Here is a 23,490-nt window from a genome sequence, read left to right as displayed (position 1 = left end):
TGGGTAGACAAAAGATCTCATGCCTCATCCCAAGAAGAAAAAAACAAAGCATGTAGATAAACCAAAAAAATACTCCCTGAGATAGCCAAATCCTTTAACAGGAAAGGGCCAGTTTCTGCCTTTGGGTACTTCCATAAGTGTCCCCGAGGGGGTGCACCGTTCCTGGAGGTACTGCAATACCAGATCGATGCGTGGAGTGGACGGAGCAAGCTCCTATTCCAACTCCCTGCTCCAAAAATCCACTTAATATATTGTCCTCGGATAAAGGACGTATCAGATATTAAACTGATAAGAACAGATACTACACTTGATCTTAGCCAAAAGGCCGAGAAGCGATAGTGTTGCATTGCCCGCCGCTGTCACCGTCCGGCTGTCGTGCATGTTGCACTCAGTGTGACCGGGTCCCCGCTCACTCCAGGTTTCCCTTCCTTTGCCTCGTTGACAGTGCTATGGCGGCACTACACCAGACTCTCGGGCAGAAGTTGGATTCTCCACATTGTAAAAGAGAAATCCCGCATCTGCCGCGGCTTTGTGGTTCTCGGGCGGAAGCGCCGTCTCGAATCTGCATGCCCCGCCCTCTGTCGCCAAGAAGGCGTGGCTCCGGCGGGACCGCAGAGCCCTGGGGACGGCCTCGGGGCGGCGGCAGGGGAGCTCCTCCTTGGTGCTAGTGGAGAGGAGAGACCCGACCGGAGGGGGTGCGGTGTGGCCGGCGAGAGGGACCCGTGCGACGAGCTGTTGGCCGAGAGTTTTCCTGAAGACAAGGTCGCAAGACTCACTCGCTAGAAAGGGCCGAACTGCAGTGTGTTACCCAGGCCTCCGCCTGCGGAGAGAGGGGCTCCGTAGGGTCGGGTGTGTGGAGGGGGCTTCCCGGCCAGGCGGAAGGCGGATGGCCCACAGTGGGGAAGGGAGGGGGCGTGTGGATGCGGAGGGCGGGGCCGGGCCGCGGGAGGGGTTCACTCCAACTCCAGTGCCCGTGCTTCGGTGCCCCTACTAACCAAACGGATCCCGGGCTTCCTACCGAAAGCTCCCTCCGCCTAGGACCTCGTTTCCCTACCTCTCCTCCTCAGCTGTTGGCTAAGCTGGTCGCTCAGATTGTAAAGAATTCGCCTGTAATACAGGAAACCTGGGTTCTATTCCTGCTCGGGAAATCCTCTGGAGAAGGAAATGGCAACACACTCTGCTGTTCTTGCCTGGGAAATCCCATGGACAGAGTAGCCTGGCAGCCTGCTGTCCAGGGGGTCGCAAAAGACTCAGAGAGGACTTAGCGACTAAACAACCACCACCACCATTCTGTTGATCTGAGCTGTCACAGCCACTAGCCACATGCCGCCAGGAAGCGCCGGGCAGGTGGTTCCTCCCAATTCAGAGGTATTGAAAGTGTAAAACACACATAGGCTTTCAAAGACTTAGTATTAAAAACTGTAAGATATCTCTGTAATGTTGATATTAATTACATATTGAAATGATGTTTTAGATATATCTTTTTTTCCTGGGGAGGAGCCTCCACAGGGTTTGGAAGAACCCTGAGGAGGGATGGAACCCAGGCCCTTGTCATCGAAGGCATGGAGTTCTATTCACTGGACCACCAGAGCATTTCTGAAATATCTTGAGTTAAAGAACATATTAAACTTAATTTCACTTGCTTCTCTTTATTTTTTTTTTATGCCTAAGAATATTTAAATTTACCTGCGGGATGGAATTCCCTGTTAGTCCAGTGGTTAGGCTTCAGTATTATCAGTGCAGGAGCCCAGGTTCCATCCTTGGTTGGGAACCTGGGGTCCCCAAAGCCACACAGCTTGTCCAAAGGGGGAAAAAAGTTACGTTGTGTGAATCACATAATTCTAATAGAAAGCACTGGTGCAGATGGAAGTGCTGAGAGACTAAGCAATTGCCTAATGTGAAACAAAATCAGGATTCCCATTCAAGCATCCTGCTAACCACTAGGGCCTCAGGTTTTTTTAAACCAGGGGTCCAGAATTGATGCTTTTGAATTGTGGTTTTGGAGAAGAGTCTTGAGAGTTCCCTGGACTTCAAGATCAAACCAGTCCATCCTAAAGGAAATTAGTCCTGAATATTCATTGGAAGGACTGATGCTGAAGCTGAAAGTCCAGTACTTTGGCCCAATACTTTGGCTACCTGATTCTAAGAACCGATTCATTGGAAAAGACCCTGATGCTGGGAAAGATTGAAGGCGGAAGGAGAAGGGGATGACAGAGGATGAAATGGTTGGATGGCCTCACCGACTCAATGGACATGAGTTTGAGTAAGCTCTGGGAGTTGGTGATGGAGAGGGAAGCCCAGTGTGCTGCAGTCCATGGGATCACAAAGAGTCGGACACGACTGAGTGACTGAACTGGCTGGCTCCTGATATTTCAATTGGGATGATTAAGAATGCCTTTCTGATTAGAGTACTTGTGAAGTCACACGTGGAAATGCAAGCACATGGGAATGCCTTCATGAGTACACCCCAGGGAAAGTCACATTTTGCCTGTAAAATAGGAATGATACCATTTTACAGCGTTGTGAGCTATCTCCACCTACTCACCCTGAGCCTTCCTGTTTCACGTCCCACTTTCTCTGGTCTTGTATTTCTGCTGGCCGCCAAGTCAGATTTACACCCATGATGCTCAAATGGCGTAGCTATACATGTAGATATGGACACAGACACATGGAATGTAGGTATATTCACAAATATACAGCCAATAGTGCTGTATTATCTTTCACCTTGATGGGAAACCTTTTGTTTGCTGAGCCTTTCTCAGCACCTATGACAGTGCTCCAAATGTGCTTAGTTCTTGTGAATATGTGTTGACTAAATGGATGAGGGACAAAGGAGATAATGTAAAATGTGCTTAGCCTGGGCCTGACAACTCTTCAGGCCTCCCGTCCTATGAGGTCTGTTTAGGCTGGGTGCTCAGACCATCGTCTGCTCACTCATTTGGTTTCCCTGAGAAGGGGTTGCTGTGGTCCCAGCACTTCCATCATCTGTTCATGTCTCATAGACTTCCTCCTTGTCCTGTCTGCTGTTCTGCCCATTTGCACAGGTGTTTTAGTCTCCACTCTGAGTTGGAGGTGCCCTCAGGGCAGGAATGACTTCCGGCCTGGGTCTCTCTACTCCTAGCACCTGCCCAGGTGTGTCACTTCCCTTACAGGTGATTAACAACAAAATAGGTAAAGCAAGAAAAAAATATTTGTGGGCTTCCCTGGTGGTCAAGTGGTTAAAAATCTGCCTGTCATTGCAGGGGACATGGGTTCAGCCCCTGGTCTGGAAAGATCCCACATGATTTGAGGTAACAAATCCCTGTGGCACAACTACTGAGCCGGTGCTCCAGAGCCTATGAGCCACAACGACTAAAGCCTGCGTGCCTGTATCCTGTGCTCCACAACAAGAAAAGCCGCCGAAATGAGAAGCCGGGGCACTGCAACTAAAGAGCAACCCCCGCTTGCTCCAACTAGAGAGAGCCCGAGATTAGCAAAGAAGTCGCTGCACAGCCAAAACACAATCCATCAATCGACATGCTGAGAGAAAATTAACTATACAAAAAGAATAAATATTTGCCATCTCAATCACAAAAGAAGTATTTATCTTTCTAATGTATAAACAGCCCCTGGAATTTAGTATAAAAGATGAGCCATTCAATAGGAAAAGAATGGGTGAAGTCAGGCACAGAAATATTTTCTGCATCATAGAAAATAAAAAAGTGGTTCTTAAGCAGACATATAAAATTAAACAAAAACTACAGTGAGATGTAAGTTTCCCTGCCCTTGTCCCACGGCACTCACCTACACTCATTCTTATCCTCCTACCTGGGTCCAACTGACCTTGACTCAGTTGGTCTGGCCAACTTCCGGGTAAGGAGACTTACTGAGCCTTGCATCAGGGAGTTCCAATCCAGAAGTCAAGGAACTAGCTTTTTTTTTTTTTTTTTTAAACTATTTGTGGCCACACCATGTGGCATGGGATATTACTTCACCAAACAAGTTCAAACCCCCAACCTCTGCTTTGGAAGCACAGGGTCCCAACCACTGGACTGCCAGGAAAGTCCCTCAAGAAACTGTTCCCAGGCCTCAGATCTACCCATTGATGGTTTGTTAGTGTCCCTGCGGGGGAACCAGGCGCTGCTTTTGGCACATTCCTGGTCATAATCTCATTGTACATCACTGTTTCCCTGAGGAAATGTTCCCACCCACCAAGGGAGAGAGGCAGCGGACTCACCCATGATACTTCTAAAGGTCTCCCAAGTCCAGAGGTCTTCCCACGAGGCCAGGCAGCCAGCTGTCAGACACAAACCTTCACTCATCCATTCTTTCATCTGACGCTGATTTGCTGGGTGCCTCTGATGGGACAGAGCTGTTAGGGGTTTGTGCTAAGTCACTTCAGTTGTGTCCGACTCTTTGTGACCCCATAGACTGTAGCCTGCCAGTTTCTCCTGTTCATGGGATTCTCCAGGGAAGAATACTGGAGTGGGTTGCCATGCTTTTCTCCATTTAGGGGTTTGGGGTGATAATAAATCTCTGTTGTCCACTTCCAGGAGAACACTGAAAGTACTATTTGTCAGGGAAAATATACAGCCTTGTGGGCAACTCTCTAGAAATCTGTTCTAGACCCTTCCTGCTCAAAGTGTGTGAACAGCTACAGCCCCATCACCTTGGAGCTGGTTAGAAATGCAGGATGCAGGCAGAAGTCAGACCTCTGGCTTTTTTTGAAGAGCCTGCCAGGGCTGCTGAAACAAAATGCCATAGGCTGGTGGCTTAAAGAATGGAAATGTATTTTCTCACAGTTCTGGAGACTGGATGTCCTCAATCAGGGTTCCAGCCTGGCAAGGTTCCAGTGAGAGCCCTCTCCTTGGCTTCCAGATGGCAGATTTCTCTCCATGTCTTCATGTGCTAGACAGAGAAAGAATAAGCTCTCTGGTGTCTCATGTCATAAGGGAACTAATCCCAGTAAGAGGGCCCCGTCCTCATGACCTCTTCTTAAACTAAATGCGCCCCACCCCCCAGGTGTCTCGCCTCCAAATAGCGCTTCAAGTATGAAGTTCAGGGGCACGATTCAATCCAGAATCCCTGCCGATCCAGAATCTGCATTTAGTAGGGTCCACAGGGTACCCATGTGTACTTTATTTATTTTTAATTGGAGGATAATTGCTTCACCATGTCGATGTTTATTTCTGCCAGACATCAACATGAATCAACCATAGGTATGCATATGTCCCCTCCCTGTTGAATGTCCCTCCTACCTCCCTTTCCATCCCACCCCACTAGGTTGAGCTCCCTGGGTCATGGAGCAAATACCCAATGCCCACCTATTTTACATTTGGTAGTGTATATATGGGGCTTCCAGGTGGCGCTAGAGGTTTGACCCCTTGGTGAGGAAGAGCCCCTGGAGGAGGGCATGGTAACCCACTCCAGTATTCTTGCCTGGAGAATCCCATGGACGGAGGAGCCTGGTGGACTACAGCCCCTAGGGTCACTGTGAGTCGGACTTGATGGAAGTGACTTAGCACACACCCATGCACGCACTGTATATAGATTTCAGTGCTACTCTTTCAGTTCATCCCACCTTCTCTTTCCCCCTGCTATGTCCACAAGATTTTTCTCTATGTCTGTGTCTCTACTGCCCGTGTGCAGTTTTAAATTTAATTTTATTTGGCTGCTCTGTGTCTTAGATGCGGCTCGAGGGATCTTCGATCTTCGTTGTAGCATGAGGGCAACACGTGAGATCTTTTAGCTGTAGCATGTGAACACTCAGTTTCAGCATGTGGGACTGAGCCCCCCTGCACAGGAGCATGTAGTCTTAGGCACTGGATCACCAGGGAAGTCCCTTGTGCGAACATTAAAGGTTAGAAGCAATGCTTTAAGTCATACACGTTGAAAAAGAAATGGCAGTTGGTGGTCAACTTGCATATGTCATTTTGTATGTTTTCGGAGGAAGATGAAACTGGCTTCCTGGGCCAAATTTTTTTATTATAGAGATAAGCTAAATAGCTAGGAGGACTTTGTGCCAAGCCCTTTGCTGAGTCCTTCACACATTTTACTTTCTTTAATTCTCATAATGACACTAAGAGATAAATATTTTCATCCCATTTACAGAAGAGGTTGAGGCTGAGAGAGATAAGTAATCTGCCCAGGGGCTTCTCTGGACATGTTCAGGCCGGGACGGGAATTCATCTTCCATGTCAGTGGTCCCTCTAGAGTGGTCCCCAGTCCAGAAGCATCGTTATCCCCTTAGGACTTGTTAGAAATGCACGTTCTTGGGCCTGAGAGCCTGAGACACACTGAATCAGAAATTCTGGAAGGAGGCCCGAGCAATCTGTTTTTACCAAGTCCTCCAGATGATTCTGACAAACTCTCATCAGAGCATGCACCTATTCAAAGTTACGCCCCCTTCCAATGTGGGTCAGATAACATGGGTGACTTGACAGAAATCTATGAAATCAAGAAGCTGAATTGGGGACTTTCTGGTGGTCCAGTGGTTAAGAATCTGCCTCTCAGTGTAGGGGACATGAGTTTGACCCCTGGTCCAGAATTAAAATTCACCCAAGCTGTGAGGCAAATAAAAAATATTTTTTTAAAAAGCTGAATCAAATATGTAAGGTCTCTGGGGATTGGCCCCTGTTGTGAATGCTCTAAAGAGTCCCTCAGCTCAGATAACTGGCCGACAGCGAGTTCCCTGCACAGTGTGAGCCTGGCTTTCTCCCCTCAACTCACCTCCCTGTCTCTCTCTGGTGGGCATATTCCTCCCATCTGGCAACTGTTGGTGGTTGCTCCCACGGCACTGTCACCCTCTTGGGGCTCTGGCTGCTGTTGCTTCCTTATCACCCAACGGCCCTCCTGAGGCCAAGGTCTCCCCAAGTGCCAGTCTCCTGTGTAGATGGATGCTGGAATCTGTCCCCGAGTGGATCTGTCTCCTAAGACACCACAACCTGCTGCAATTGCCTCTTCACAACCTTCTCTGCCCTCCAGCCTCCTCCAACCTCTGCCTTCCCAGCTCCAGCTATTAGGCCCTCAGTAAAAGCATTGGAGAAGGAAATGGCAACCCACTCCAGTGTTCTTGCCTGGAGAATCCCAGGGACAGGGGAGCCTGGTGGGCTGCCGTCTATGGGGTCGCACAGAGTCGGACACGACTGAAGCGACTTAGCAGCAGCAAAAGCATAAGAAATGTCACTGAAATAAAATTTCTTGCTCAGAAATTACATCATTTACATCTCATCTTACCTCTACAAAAAACACTTGAAAAGTGTGGCTTTTCCATTCCCAACCTCAAACCATAGTGAATGTCCTGTCTGAAAAGAAGATTCCAGAGGAATTCCCTTGCAGTTCAGTGGTTAGGTCTCCACGCTTTCATTGCCAAGGGCAAGGGTTCAATACCCGGTAGGGGAACTAAGATCCCACAAGCTGGGTGGTATGGCCAGACTAACACACACACAAAAAGACCCCAGAAGGAAGGAAAGGAACCTGTCAAACTAGATTCCTCTCCTTTGCTTCAGACTTAGGCAGTGACAGACTTATCTGCCCTGGCCTGGGATCTGGGACTTGGTTTTGGATGAGTTGCCTCTGAATGGGCCCTTGGCGTGAGAAAAGGGTCTCTGAGGGCCCCTTCCCCTCAGTTTTTCTTTTTTTTAATTCACACTCATTCTAAGTAGTAGGTTTGGTTTCCCCCATTTTATTCTTTTCTTTTTTTTTTGGTATTGGGATCTTAAATCCCCAACCAGGGATGTAATCTGTGCCCTGTGCAGTGGGAGAACAGAGTTGTACCCAGTGGACAGCCAGGGAATTTCCGCTTTGTTTTATTCTTGAGGAAGCAAAGCTGGGATTTGAAATACGTGTCTTTGTCATTCCCTGGCGGAAACCGCTCTTGGACCTCATCTCCCCTCCCATCCCTCCTCCTGCAGACTCCTCTCCTCCCTTCAGTTGTGCACTCAGGTCCTGGGTTGGGATGCAGTGGAGACAAGGATGTCCTCAGCTGCTTCCTACGTGAGCTCCACCCATCTTGTACCCTCCCCTACTCCAGAGCCTGGGTTGTCCTGGGGAAAGGGACCTGGAATCATCTAAGCCCCTACTTACATGCTGAGGAAACCAAGACTCCCAAGGGGGGAGGTGGCTTTTCCAAGCCAGTTCACATATCAGGACAGGAGTCATGATGACTCTCAGCCCAGGGTTCAGCCCACCAGGCCTTGAGGGGGCCTCTCTCTCCAGGGTCATCCCTCCCATGATCTCTGTCTCCTTCAAGAAATCCCTCCTGCCTAGAAAAGCCCTGAGGGTTCAGTATTACCTAGACCTTACCTGGAAGTACAGGGTTTTATAGGTTTCTCTCCCAACCCTCAAGGTGTCAGGGACCCCAGACCAGGAAACTCCCAGCTAAGGCTGGGTGCTTGCATCTCACACTCAAGGGAACCCTTGAATATATAGTCAATCCATCATGTAGTCATGAATCATGGAAGATTTCCTGATTGCCTACTATGTGGCAGGCACAGTGCTGGGCACTGCAGAGCTGCGGCTGAGAAGAACCAGCTTCTGGGCTCAGCGCTTAGTCTGGTGGGGAGACAGCTCTGAGGAAGACCCTCCACTCAGCAGCTGGAATCTGACCCAGGTCAGGGAGCCAATCGGAGGAAGTAGGTAGGTCCCAGCTAGTCTGTCTTGTCTGGAATGCTTCCTTGCCTCCTGGCCACTAAACTTGCCTCTGATGTCACCATTGGAGAGGCTTTCATGAGCACCCCCCTCCTCCATGTAAAGTAGCTCTCTCCAGCACATTTCCCTGTTTTATTTTCCTCAATGGCTTATGTCACTATCTGAAATGACCCTCTTGAGTCACTGTCTGCCTCTCCCTACTCCTCATTATAATGTCCACTCTATGACGGCAGGTCCTGATCCATTTCACTGAGGCCTTCAACCTGGCAGGCACTCCATCCATGAATGCTCAAAGTAAGAACGTTTGAATGTTCTCTCTAGGAAGTTCTTCAATGCACTAGGTCCTGGGTTGTGATCTTGTGGAGAGAAAGGTCTGCAGAAATGAGGCTGCCAGGAAACAAAATGGTCATTAATGGAAGAAGGCTCCCTGGGTCCTAAGCTAGATGTGGAGATGGGAACTGGAGTTCCCATTTAAAGGATACTGGACTGGGGTAGGCCCCAGTGTTGACAAACTGAGCCCCTTCCTTCAACCCCACCTTGCCCCACCTCCTCCTTGCCATTTGTTTATCAACGCCTTTCCTGGCAAAGGCAAAGGATGAAGGGTGGGGTGAGATTGCCAGTTTCATGTCTCTTATCTTTAATCAAGTGACAGGTTCCCTCTGGGGTGAGAGGCCCAGGAGATGTAAGGGAAGTGCTAAGGAAGTTTCAAAGATTGTGGAGGAAACAATATCTGTTTCACAGATGTTGTTCAAAGCCCACTTCAGCTAATTTCTAGCTGGGTGACTTTCACAAGTTTCTTTTTCTTTTTCCACAAGTTTCTTAACCTTTCTGTTCTTCAGTTTCTTCTTTTAGGGAAAACACACTTGGGTGGGGTCGAGAATTTTAAAAATTCCTAGAGATGAGAGTCTCCTTGAGGACTCCAGTAACCCAAACTGTTTCAGAGATCTGTTAGATGTTGGGAGCAGTGCCTTGTCCACAGGATAGAAGAAATAATCTAGTATTTAAAAAAGAAACAAAACTACTAAAGGATTTGGACACCTCCTTATTACAGTGTTTTGAAAGATAAAAGAAAATTTGCATAATATTGGTCCATGGATATGACCCTCACAAGAAATAGTACTCCTAAGTAAACTGCCCTAACAAGAAAACAGAAAATCACATGTTGGTAAAACAAAACAGAAACCTTCACATGAGACAGGTACCCAGAACAAAATGAGGAAGACACTAACAAAGATATAACAAGCCTGTTGTTCATACTTTCTCTTTTCCCTGAAAGGGGTGCACTATTCCTGCAGGTACTACAGTACCAGGTTGATGCGTGGAGGGGACAAAGCAAGGTTCTACTCCAACTTCCCTGCTCCAAACATCCATTTACTAAAATGTCCTGGGACAGAGGATATGGTGTTGTTCAGTTGCTACTGCTAGGTAGGTAGAATAGGGAAAAGGAATCCAAAATGGCGGTGGCTAAAAGACAAGGAAGGTCCGAGGACCAGAGTGAAGACTTCAGGTAGAACCAACAGAACAAACAGCACTCCTGGCTAAGCCCAATTTGCATAGGGCAGGCCCAGGTGGAGGAAAAAAAACATATAAAAGGAGGAGCCAAAGCGCTTTCTCTTGGACTCTCTCTCCCGCGAGCACGAGCTCCCCCCGCCCCCGCCCCCGCCCCCGCCCCCGCCCTCGCCCTCCTCCACTCTCTTCTCTTCGAGTCTTGGATTCTCCTGCTGTCTCCTAAATAAAATAGAGCTGTAACACTGATTTGCCTAAGAGCTGTAGCACGGTTTGTCCAAGACCCATGAGCTGTGACGCGCCGAGGGCTTTAATGTCCGTTGCTCCAAATCTTTGTTGTGACGAGACAAAGAACCAAGGAACATACACTCGCGTGACACTACTCTGTCTGACTCTTTGTGACCCCATGGACTGCAGCAGACTTCCTTGTCCTTCACTGTCTTCTGGTGTTGCTCAAACTCATGTCCATTGATTTGGTGATGCCATCCAACCATCTCATCCACTGTCTTCCTTCTCCTCCTGCCTTCAATCTTTTCACAGCATCATGGTCTTTTGCAATTCCCACAGCAGTTGCTTTTCCCACTACACAGTCCGGTGCACTCAGACAGGCACCCAGCACCTAGATCTTGATTGAATGCCCGAGTCAATGGAAAAGGACAAAAGGAGATAATATGGGGAAGTTGCTCTGGCTTAAACATGATTTGAACTTATGCTGACCTGAACAGCCTGCCTTGTGTATCCAGAAGACACGGCGGTCTTATTTTAGGCTCTCTTTTCTTCTAAGTAATAATACAACTTCTTCAGTGGCACTGACCTCTCCTTGTCAGTCAGGCACCTGTATAAATGAAATCCCAGTACAACCAACACACACTGACTTTAAAGCCCATCATATTAATCTAGATTCCAGGTGGATCTTAGTGGCTCTCCACAGAAACTGCCTGAAATCAGAAAACACAAACATTTGATTAGTGTTGAAGACATCCAAAGACAGAAAAGCCAAGCCAGTGCTTCGGAAGAGAAACTGGGAATATTAAGTGAGAGCTTGGCCACCCCTTCTTTTTGTAGCTTGGGCTAGGCAAAAATCTGGGAAATTTCTTTTCAAGACTGCTGGGCAAAAGGTAGTCTTTCAAAAAACCCACAGTTTGAGCAAATTTCACAGTTACACACACTTTATCAGAGACAGAAAGGGAGAAACGTTCCAGTTGTTCTGTAATTGTCAGAATTAAAAGCACTGACAGGAAAGCACAAAAAATAAACTTCTTCAGGTGGCTCAATCCAGAACAAAACCAATTTCTGCTTTTAGGTACTCCAATGATATCCCCTGAGGGGGTGCACCATTCCTGGAAGTACTGCAATACCAGGTCGATGCGTGGAGTGGACGGAGCAAGCTCCTATTCCAACTCCCTGCTCCAAAAACCCATTTAATATATTGTCCTCGGATAGAGAACGTATCAGATATTAAACTGATAAGAACAGATACTACACTTGATCTTAGCCAAAAGGCCGAGAAGCGATAGCGTGTCACCGCCCGTCGCCGTCACCGTCCTGCTGTCGTGCACGTTGCACTCAGTGTGACCGGGTCCCCGCTCACTCCAGGTCTCCCTTCCTTTGCTTCGTTGACAGTGCTATGGCGGCACTACACCAGACTCTCGGGCAGAAATTGGATTCTCCACATTGTAAAAGAGAAATCCCGCATCTGCCGCGGCTTTGTGGTTCTCGGGCGGAAGAGCCGTCTCGAATCTGCATGCCCCGCCCTCTGTCGCCAAGAAGGCGTGGCTCCGGCGGGACCGCAGCGCCCTGGGGACAGCCTCGGGGCGGCGGCAGGGGAGCTCCTCCTTGGTGCTAGTGGAGAGGAGAGACCCGACTGGAGGGGGTGCGGGGTGGCGGGCGAGAGAGACCCGTGCGACGAGCTGTTGGCCGAGAGTTTTCCTGAAGACAAGGTCGCAAGACTCACTCACTAGAAACGCCCGGACTGCAGTGTGTTACACAGGCCTCCGCCTGCGGAGAGAGGGGCTCCGTAGGGTCGCGTGTGTGGAGGGGCTTCGCTGCCAGGCGGAAGGCGGATGGCCCACAGTGGGGAAGGGAGGGGGCGTGTGGATGCGGAGGGCGGGGCCGGGCCGCGGGAGGGGTTCACTCCAACTGCAGCGCTCTAGTCCTTCGGTGCTTCTACGAACCAAACCGATTCTGGGCTTCCTACCGAAAGCTCTCTCCGCCAAGGACCTCGTTTTCCTGCCCCTCCTCCTCAGTTGTGGGCCTCGCTGGTGGCTCAGATTGTAAAGAATCCGTCGGCAATACAGGAAACATGGGTTCGATTCCTGAGTCGGAAAGATCCCCTAGAAGAGGAAATTGCAACCCACTCCGGTGTTTTTGCCTAGGAAATCGAGTGGACGGACAGAGGATCCTGGCGGGTCACAGGGTCTCAAAGAGTCGGACACTACTTACAGACCAAAAACAAGAAGAAACATTCTGTTGATCTGAGCTGTCACAGCCACTAGCCACATGCAGCCAGGGAACGCTGGGCAGGTGGTTCCTCCGAATTCAGAGGTACCACTGAATCCAGAGGTACCAGAGAATTCAAAGGTTTCCAATTTCAAGTGGAAAACACTGGGATTTCAAAGATTTAGTATTAGAAATTCTAACATTATCTCTATAATGTTGATATTAATTACATATTGAAATATTTTAGATATCTGTTTTTTTGTGGGTGTGTCTATGGGGAGGGGTGTTCCCCAGGGTTTGCAAGAACCCTGAGAAGGGATGGGATGGAACCCTCCCTGCCTTGTCATTGAAAACATGGAGCTCTAACCACTGACCACCAGAGAATTTCTGAGATATCTTGAGTTAAAGAATGTATTAAACTTAATTTCACTCACTTCTCTTTTTTTAATATGCCTAACAATATTTGCTTTTACTTGCAGGAGGGAATTCCCTGGTGGTTCAGTGGTTAGGCCTCAGCGCTTTCACTGTGGGAGTCCAGGTTCCATGCTTAGTTGGAGAACTGGGATCCCAAAAGCCACACAGCATGGGCAAATTAAAAAAAAAAAAAAAAAACAACAGTTTGGTTATGTGTGTGCCTCACATATTTCTTGAAAGCACTGTTACAGATGGAAGTGCTGAGAGGCTAAGCATCTTGCCTAATGTGAAAAGAAGTAGGGATTTGCATTCAAGCATCCTGCTAACCACTGGGGCTTCAGGTTTTATAAACTGGGGGTCCTGATATTTTAATTGAGGATGATAAGAATGCCTCTCTGATGAGGGTACTTGTGAAGCTACACGAGGAAATGCAGCACATCAGAATGTCTTAATGAGTATATCCTGGGGAAAGTCACTTCTTGCCTGTAAAATAGAAATGATTCCATTTGAAGTCTTGCAAACTATCTACACCTACTCACCCTGAGCCTCCTGTTTCACATCCCGCTCTCCCTGGTCTTGTATTTCTGTTGGCTGCCAAGTGGCTTTGACACCCATGATGCTCATGTGGCATAGATACATGTGTAGATATGGACACAGACACATAGAATGTAGGTATAGTCACAAATATACAGCCATTAGTGCTGTTCTTTCACCTTGATGGGAAACCTTTTGTTTGCTGGTCTATTCCGAGCACCTATGGTAGTGCTCTGAATGAACTTGACTCTTGATGAATGTGTGTTGAATGACTGGATGAGGGTCCAATGAGACAATGTATACTGTGCTTAGGCTGGGTCTGACAAAGTCTTCAAATTTCTGAATCAGAAATTTTGAAAGAAGGCCCCAGTGTTTATCTGTGTTTTATCTGTGTTTATCAAGTCCTCCAGATGATCCTGACAAGCTCCCAAATTTGAGCATGCAGCCATTCGTGTGGGCCAAACAACACGGGTGCCTTGACAGAAGTCTATGAAACCAAGACGCTGAATCAGGGACTTCCCGGTGGTCCAGTGGTTAAGTATGTGCCTCCCCGTGCAGGGGACACGGTGTGATTCCTGGTGCAGAACTAAGATTCCCCCAGTTGCATCGCGGCAACTAAGTCTGAGTGTTCTGGAGCCTGTGTGTCACAACTAAGACCCGAAATAGCCAGAAAGTAAATACATTTTTAAAAAGCTGAATCAAACATGTAAGGTCTCTGGGGATTGGCCCCTGTTGTGTAAGCTCACTCCAGTATTCTTGCCTAGAGAATCCCAGGGACAGAGGAGCCTGGTGGGCTGCTCTCTATAGATTGCACAGAGTCGGACACGACTGAAGCAATTTAGCATGCATTGGAGAAGGAAATGGCAACCCACTCCAGTGTTCTTGCCTGGAGAATCCCAGGGAGAGAGGAGCCTGGTGGGCTGCCATCTATGGGGTCGAACAGAGTTGGACACGATTGAAGTGACTTAGCAACAGCAGCAGCAGCGTAAGCTCTAAAGAGTCCCTCAGCTCAGAAAACTGGCCGGCAGCAAGTTCCCTGCACAGTGTGAGCCTGGCTCTTTCCCCTCAACTCACCACCCTGTCTCTCTGGTGGGCTTGCTCTGCCCCCCTCACAGCTGCAGGCTGTTGCTCCCATGGCACTGTCACCCTCTTGGGGCTCTGGCTGTTGTTCCTTCCTGATCACCCAAGGCCCCTTCTGAGGCCAAGGTCTCCCCAAGTGCCAGTCTCCTGTGCAGATGGATGCTGGAATCTGTCCCCGAGTGGATCTGTCTCCTAAGACACCACAACCTGCTGCAACTGCCTCTTCACAACCTTCTCCGCCCTCCTGCGTCCTCCCGCCTCTGCCTTCCCGGCACCAGCTATTAGGCCCTCAGGAAAAGCATAAGAAATGTCACTGAAATCAGATTTCCTGCTCACAAAATGTTCATTTACATCTCATCTTACCTCCACAAAAACAACTTGTAAAGGGTGGCTTTTCCATTCCCAACCTAGTGAAGGTCCTGTCTGAAAGGAAGACTCCAGAGGAATTCCCTGGCACTTCAGTGGTTATGACTCCATGCCTTCACTGCAAAAGGCAAGGGTTCAATACCCAGTACAGGATCTAAGATCCCACAAGCCGCGTGGCATGGCCAGAAAAAGAAACGAACAAAAAACCCCAGAAGGAGAGAAAGGAAACTGTTAACTCACTCCACTTTGCTTCAGGTTTAGGCACTGACAGACTCACCCACCAGGGGGCAGCATCTGCTCCTTTTCTGCCCAGGCCTGGGCTCTGGGACTTGGTTTTGGATGAGCTGCCTCTGAATGGGCCCCTGGCTAGATAAAAGGGTGTCTAAAGGCCCCTTCCCCTCAGTTTTCCTTTTCACATTCATTCTAAGTAGTAAGTTGTGTTTCCCCCACTTTATTCTTTCTTTTCTTGGCCTTGTCATCTTATTTCCCAAACCAGAGAGGTAACCTAGGTCCTGTACAATGCAAAAACAGAATTGTTACCCTGGACCACCAGGGAATTTTTTTCCTCTCCAATGTATTCTTGAGGAAGCAAAGAGGGAATTTGAAATTCGTGTCTTTGTCATCCCCTGGCGGAAGCCGATTTTGGACCTCGACTCCTCTCCCATCCCTCCTCCTGCAGACTCCTCTCCTCCCTTCAGTTGTGCACTCAGGTCCTGGGTTGGGAGGCAGTGGAGACAAGGATGTCCTCAGCTGCTTCCTACGTGAGCTCCACCCATCCTGTACCCTCCCCTACTCCAGAGCCTGGGTTGTTCTGGGGAAAGGGACCTGGAATCATCTAAGCCCCTCATTACATGCTGAGGAAACCAAGGTTCCAAGGGGGGAGGTGGCTTTTCCAAGCCAGTTCACTTGTCAGGACAGAACTCAAGATGACTCTCAGCCCAGGGTTCAGCCCACCAGGCCTTAAGGGAGGCCTCTCTCTCCAGGGTCATCCCTCCCACGGCTTCTCTTTTTCTCCTCTAAGAAATCCCTCTTCTCCAGTAAAGGCTTGAGGGTTCCATATTACCCAGACCTTGCCTGGAGGTACAGGGTTTTATAGGCATCCCTCCCAACCCTTAAGGTGTCAGGGACCCCAGACCAGGAAACTCCCAGCTAAGGCTGGGTGCTTGCATCTCACACTCAAGGAAACCCTTGTGTATATAGTCAATCCATCATGTAGTCATGAATCATGGAAGATTTCCTGATTGCCTGCTGTGTGGCAGGCACAGTGCTGGGCACTGCAGAGATGTGACTGAGAAGAACCAGCTTCTGGACTCAGCGCTTAGTCTGGTGGGGAGATAGGTCTGAGGAAGACCCTCCATTTAGCAGCTGGAATCTGACCCAGGTCAGGGAGCCAATGGGAGGAAGCAGGTAGGTCCCAGCTAGTCTGTCCTTCTGTCTGGAATGCTTCCTTGCCTCCTGGCCACTTAAACTTGCCTCTGATGTCACCATTGGAGAGGCCTTCATGAGCAACCCCCTCCTCCATGCAAAGTAGCTCTCCCCCCGGTCACTCTCCAGCACATTTCCCTGTTTATTTTCTTCGATGGCTTATATCACTATCTGAAATGACCCTCTTGAGTCACTGTCTGCCTCTCTCTACTTCTCAATATAATGTTCACTCTATGAGCGCAGGTCCTGATCCATTTCACTGAGGCCTTCAACCTGGCAGGCACTCCATCCATGAATGCTCAAAGTAAGAATGTTTGAATGTTCTCTCTAGGAAATCCTCCAGTGCACTCTGTTCTGGGCTGTGATCTTGTGGACAAGGGCTGCAGAAATGAGGCTGCCAGGAAACAAAATGATCATTAATGGAGGAAGGCTTCAAGGGCTCCAGGCTGGATGTGGAGATGGGGACTGGAATTCCTATTTAAAGGATACTGGACTGGGCCAGGCCCCAGTGTTGCCCTGACAAACTGGGTCCCTTCCTTCACTCCCACTTTGTCCCACCTCCTCCTTGCCATTTGTTTATCAACGCCTTTCCTGGCAAAGGCAAAGGATGAAGGATGGGGGAGAGATTGCCAGTTTCAGGTCTCTTATCTTTAATCAAGTGACAGGTTCCCTCTTGGGTGAGAGGCCCATGAGATCTAAGAGAGGAGCTAGGAAGTTTCAAAGATTGTTGAGGAAACAATATCTATTTCACAGATATTGTTCAAAGCCCACTTCAGCTAATTTCTAGCTGGGTGACTTTCACAAGTTTCTTAACCTTTCTGTTCGTCAGTTTCTTCTTTTAAGGAAAATACACTTGGGTGGAGCTGAGAATTTTAAAAATTCCTAGAGCTGAGAGTCTTCCCCTGGGGACTCCAGCAAACCCACACTGTTTCAGAGATCTGTTAGGTGTTGGGAGCAGGGCCTTGTCCACAGGATAGAAGAAATAATCCCATATGAAAAAGAAACAAAACTACGAAAGGATCTGGACAGCTCCGTATTACAGTGGTTTGCAAGTTAAAGGAAAATTTGCATAATGTTGGTCCATGGATATGACCCTCACAAGAAACAGTACTCCTAAGTAAACTGCCCCAACAGGGCAACAGAAAATCACACGTTGGTAAAACAAAACAGAAACCTTCACAAGACAGGTACCCAGAGCAAAACAAGGAAAACACTGGAAAAGATGTAAGAAGCCTGTTGTTCATACTTGCTCTTTTCCCTGAGAGGGGTGCACTATTCCTGCAGGTACTACCATACCAGGTCAATGGGTGGAGTGGACGGAGTAAGGTTCTATTCCAACTCCCTTTTCCAAACATCCATTTACTAAAATGTCTTGGCATAGAGGATGTGGTGTTGTTTAGTGTTGTTCAGTTGTTAAGTCCTGTCTGACTTTTTGCGACCCTGTGGATTGCAGCACGCCAGACTTCCCTGTCCTTCACTATCTCCTGAGTTCCTCAAACTCATGTCCGTTATTCGGTGATGCCATCCAACCATCTCATCCTTTGTCTTCCTTCTCCTTCTGCCTTCAATCTTTCCCAGCATCACGGTCTTTTCCAATGAATGGGTTCTTCCCATAAGGTGGCCTAGTATTGAAGTTTCAGGCTCAGCATCAGTCTTTCCAAGGAGAATTCAGAATTGATTTCCTTTAAGATGGACTGGTTTGATCTTGTTTTCCAAGGGACTCTCAGGAGTCTTCTGCACCACAGTTCCAAAGCATCAGTTCTCTGGCCTCTGACATCTTTATAGTCCAGCTCTCACATCCATACATGACTACTGGAAAGACCACAGCATTGACTATAGGGACCATTGTTCCAACACCAAAGTGATGTCTTTGCTTTTAACACACTGTCTAGGTTTGTCATAGCTTTCCTGCCAAGACACAATCATCTTCTGATTTCCAGGCTCTGTCACTGCTTCCACATTTTTTCCCTTCAATTAGCCATGCAGTGATTGGACCAGATGCCAAGATCTTAGTGCTTTTAATATTGAGATTTTTTTAAAAAGTAATTATTTATTTTTGACTGTACTGGGTCTTCGTTGATGCATGAGGCTTTTCTACTTTCGAGCGGGGGCTACTCTCTAATTGTGGTTCATGGGCTCTAGAGTACAGGCTCAGTAGTTGTGTCCAAGGGGTTTAGTTGCCCCAGGGCATGTGGAATCCTCCTGGACTAGGAATTGAACCAATCCCCTACACTGGCAAGGGGATTCTTGATCACTGGGCCACCATGGAAGTCCAATATTGAGTTTTAAGCTGGCTTTTTCACTCGTTCTGGCTTATTCATGATTTGAACTTGTGCTAACCTCAAAAGCCTGCCTTGTGTATCCAAAAGACACAGTGGTCTTATTTAGGCCCTCCTCTCTTCGGAACTCTAAGGAATAATACAACTCTGTCAGTGGCACTGACCTCTCCTTGTCAGTCAGTCACCTGGATAAATGAAATCCCAGTACAACTGACACACTGGTGGAAAGCTCACCATTTTAACCTCGACTCCAGGTGGAATTGGGTGTGTCTCAGCCAGAACTGCTTGAAGACAGAAAACAAACCACAGGAGTAATGTTAGAGACCTCAACAGAAGGTGGAGGCATAGAAACAAAAGATTCAAGCTAGTGTTCTGGTTCTATCTTGAAGATGGCATCAGGAGAGACTGGGAATATCAAGTGGGAGCTTGGACACCAGCTGGTTTTGTAGCTTGTATCAACTGAGAAGAGATCCCTAGTCTTTCCCATTCTGTTGTTTTCCTCTATTTCTTTGCATTGACCGCTGAGGAAGGCTTTCTTATCTCTCCTTGCTATTCTTTGGAACTCTGCATTCAGATGCTTATATCTTTCCTTTTCTCCTTTGCTTTTCGCTTCTCTTCTTTTCACAGCTATTTGTAAGGCCTCCCCAGACAGCCATTTTGCTTTTTTGCATTTCTTTTCCATGGGGATGGTCTTGATCCCTGTCTCCTGTACAATGTCACGAACCTCATTCCATAGTTCATCAGGCACTCTGTCTATCAGATCTAGGCCCTTAAATTTATTTCTCACTTCCACTGTATAATCATAAGGGATTTGATTCAGGTCATACCTGAATGGTCTAGTGGTTTTCCCTACTTTCTTCAATTTCAGTCTGAATTTGGCAATAAGGAGTTCATGATCTGAGCCACAGTCAGCTCCTGGTCTTGTTTTTGCTGACTGTACAGAGCTTCTCCATCTTTGGCTGCAAAGAATATAATCAGTCTGATTTTGGTGTTGACCATCTGGTGATGTCCATGTGTAGAGTCTTCTCTTGTGTTGTTGGGAGAAGGTGTTTGTTATGACCAGTGCGTTCTCTTGGCAAAACTCTATTAGCCTTTGCCCTGCTTCATTCCATACTCCAAGGCCAAATTTGCCTGTTACTCCAGGTGTTTCTTGATTTCCTACTTTTGCATTCCAGTCCCCTATAATGAAAAGGACATCTTTTTTGGGGGGTGTTAGTTCTAAAAGGTCTTGTAGGTCTTCATAGAACCGTACAACTTCAGCTTCTTCAGCGTTACTGGTTGGGGCATAGACTTGGATTACCGTGATATTGAATGGCTTGCCTTGGAAATGAACAGAGATCATTCTGTCGTTTTTGAGATTGCATCCAAGTACTGCATTTCGGACTCTTTTGTTGACCATGATGGCTACTCCATTTATTTTAAGGGATTCCTGCCCACAGTAGTAGATATAATGGTCATCTGAGTTAAATTCACCCATTCCAGTCCATTTTAGTTCACTGATTCCTAGAATGTCAATGTTCACTCTTGCCATCTCCTGTTGGACCACTTCCAATTTGCCTTGATTCATGGACCTGACATTCCAGGTTCCTATGCAATATTGCTCTTTACAGCATCGGACCTTGCTTCTATCACCAGTCACATCCACAGCTGGGTATTGCTTTTGCTTTGGCTTCATCCCTTCATTCTTTCTGGAGTTATTTCTCCACTGATCTCTAGTAGCATATTGGGCACCTACCGACCTGGGGAGTTCCCCTTTCAGTATCCTATCATTTTGCCTTTTCATACTGTTCATGGGGTTCTCAAGGCAAGAATACTGAAGTGGTTTGCCATTCCCTTCTCCAGTGGACCACATTCTGTCAGATCTCTCCACCATGACCTGCCCATCTTGGGTGGCTCCAAACGGAATGGCTTAGTTTCATTGAGTTAGACAAGGCTGTGGTCCATGTGATTAGACTGACTGGTTTTCTGTGATTATGGTTTTAGTGTGTCTGCCCTCTGATGCCCTCTCGCAACACCTACCATCTTACTTGGGTTTCTCTTACCTTGGACGAGGGGTATCTCCTCACTGGCCGCCCCTTGTGACCTTGAACACCGCCCTTCCTGACCTTGAACATGGAGTAGCTCCTCTCGGCCCTCATGCGCTCGCGCAGCCACCACTCCTTGGACGTGGGGTTGCTCCTCTCGGCTGCCGAAATTGGAGATACCAAGGGAACGTTTCATGCAAAGATGGGCTCAATAAAGGACAGAAATGGTATGGACCTAACAGAAGCAGAAGATATTAAGAAGAGGTGGCAAGAATACACAGAACTGTACAAAAAAGATCTTCACGACCCAGATAATCACGATGGTGTGATCACTGACCTAGAGCCAGACATCCTGGAATGTGAAGTCAAGTGGGCCTTAGAAAGCATCACTACGAACAAAGCTAGTGGAGCTGATGGAATTCCAGTTGAGCTATTTCAAATCCTGAAAGATGATGCTGTGAAAGTGCTGCACTCAATATGCCAGCAAATTTGGAAAACTCAGCAGTGGCCACAGGACTGGAAAAGGTCAGCTTTCATTCCAATCCCAAAGAAAGGCAATGCCAAAGAATGCTCCAACTACCACACAATTGCACTCATCTCACACGCTAGTAAAGTAATGCTCAAAATTCTCCAAGCCAGGCTTCAGAAATACGTGAACCGTGAACTTCCAGATGTTCAAGCTGGTTTTAGAAAAGGCAGAGGAACCAGAGATCAAATTGCCAACATCCGCTGGATCATGGAAAAAGCAAGAGAGTTCCAGAAAAACATCTATTTCTGCTTTATTGACTATCCCAAAGCTTTTGACTGTGTGGATCACAATAAACTATGGGAAATTCTTCAAGAGATGGGATTTCCAGACCACCTGACCTGCCTCTTGAGAAATGCAGGTCAGGAAGCAACAGTTAAAACTGGACTTGGAAAAACAGACTGGTTCCAAATAGGAAAAGGAGTACATCAAGGCTGTATATTGTCACCCTGCTTATTTAACTTATATGCAGAGTACATCATGAGAAATGCTGGACTGGAAGAAACACAAGCTGGAATCAAGATTGCCGGGAGAAATATCAATAACCTCAGATATGCAGATGACACCATCCTTATGGCAGAAAGTGAGAAGGAACTAAAAAGCCTCTTGATGAAAGTGAGAGGAGAGTGAAAAAGTTGGCTTAAAGCTCAACGTTCAGAAAACGAAGATCATGGCATCTGGTCCCATCACTTCATGGCAAATAGATGGGGAAACAGTGGAAAGAGTGTCAGACTTTTTTTTTTTTTGGCCTCCAAAATCACTGCAGATGGACATTGCAGCCATGAAATTAAAAGACGCTTACTCCTTGGAAGGAAAGTTATGACCAACCTAGATAGCATATTCAAAAGCAGAGACATTACTTTGTCAACAAACGTCCGTCTAGTCAAGGCTATGGTTTTTCCTGTGGTCATGTATGGATGTGAGAGTTGGACTGTGAAGAAAGCTGAGCGCTTTAATGTGTTGGAGAAGACTCTTGAGAGCCCCTTGGACTGCAAGGGGATCCAACCAGTCCATTCTAAAGGAGATTGGTCCTGTGTTCTTTGGAAAGACTGGTGCTAAAGCTGAAACTCCAATACTTTGTCCACTTGATGCGAAGAGTTGACTCATTGGAAAAGACTCTGATGCTGGAAGGGATTGGGGGCAGGAGGAGAAGGGAACAACAGAGGATGGCTGGATGGCATCACCGACTCGAAGGACATGAGTTTGAGTGATCTCTCCGGGAGTTGGTGATGGACAGGGAGGCCTAGCGTGCTGAGTCACAAAGAGTCGGAAACGACTGAGCGACTGAAATAAACTGAACTGAACTCCAGTGAGAAATGAGAGCGGGTAGACCCTCTTCCGAGACTTTAACCCAGAAAGTGGTGTCTTTCAGAGAAATAGAGGTTTAAACAGATCCCACAAAAGTACACCTACAAAGACTGCAAGAAAACTTAAGAGTTTGTTAACTTTTTGAACTAACTGAATCCAAAAAAGAGCTACTTTCTGCCTCTGGGCACTTTAGTAAGTCTCCCCGAAGGGGCACACCGTTCCTGGAGGTACTGCAATACCAGGTCGATGCACGGAATGGACGGAGCAAGCTCCTATTCCAACTCCCTGCTCCAAAAACCCATTTAATATATTGTCCTCGGATAGAGAACGTATCAGATATTAAACTGATAAGAACAGATACTACACTTGATCTTAGCCAAAAGGCCGAGAAGCGATACCGGGCCACCGCCCGTCGCTGTCACCGTCCTGCTGTCGTGCACGTTGCACTCAGTGTGACCGGGTCCCCGCTCACTCCAGGTCTCCCTTCCTTTGCCTCGTTGACAGTGCTATGGCGGCACTACACCAGACTCTCGAGCAGAAGTTGGATTCTCCACATTGTAAAAGAGAAATCCCGCATCTGCCGCGGCTTTGTGGTTCTCGGGCGGAAGCGCCGTCTCGAATCTGCATGCCCCGCCCTCTGTCGCCAAGAAGGCGTGGCTCCGGCGGGACCGCAGCGCCCTGGGGACGGCCTCGGGCGGCGGCGGGGAGCTCCTCCTTGGTGCTAGTGGAGAGAAGAGACCCGACCGGAGGGGGTGCGGGGTGGCCGTCGGGAGGGACCCGTGCGACGAGCTGTTGGCCGAGAGTTTTCCTGAAGACAAGGTCGCAAGACTCACTCACTAGAAACGCCCGGACTGCAGTGTGTTACACAGGCCTCCGCCTGCGGAGAGAGGGGCTTTGTAGGGTCGCGTGTGTGGAGGGGGCTTCGCTGCCAGGAGGAAGGCGGATGGCCCACAGTGGGGAA

At 48.0% G+C, this 23,490-nt stretch overlaps 3 non-coding genes across 3 annotated transcripts; all 3 read right to left on the bottom strand.

The window, feature by feature from the left end:
• Window positions 1-146: 146 nt before the first annotated feature.
• LOC147351508 (U2 spliceosomal RNA) lies at window positions 147-337 on the bottom strand. The gene has a single exon (XR_015148444.1). It is a non-coding gene; the product is annotated as a U2 spliceosomal RNA (small nuclear RNA).
• An 11,121-nt stretch (window positions 338-11,458) lies between these two features.
• Window positions 11,459-11,649, bottom strand: LOC147351507 (U2 spliceosomal RNA). Its single transcript, XR_015148445.1, has one exon. It is a non-coding gene; the product is annotated as a U2 spliceosomal RNA (small nuclear RNA).
• Window positions 11,650-22,734: 11,085 nt separating this feature from the next.
• On the bottom strand, window positions 22,735-22,925 carry LOC147351506 (U2 spliceosomal RNA). The gene has a single exon (XR_015148447.1). It is a non-coding gene; the product is annotated as a U2 spliceosomal RNA (small nuclear RNA).
• Between the last annotated feature and the right edge of the window lie 565 nt (window positions 22,926-23,490).

This window comes from Bos grunniens, chromosome 19, assembly GCF_055505025.1.
Source record: "Bos grunniens cultivar Pamir isolate PY7600 chromosome 19, Bosgru_T2T1.0, whole genome shotgun sequence".
In the NCBI taxonomy this organism is placed as follows: Eukaryota; Metazoa; Chordata; class Mammalia; order Artiodactyla; family Bovidae; genus Bos; species Bos grunniens.
The sequence above is the reverse complement of the archived record's forward strand: the minus strand, read 5'-3'. Positions and strand labels throughout refer to the sequence as shown.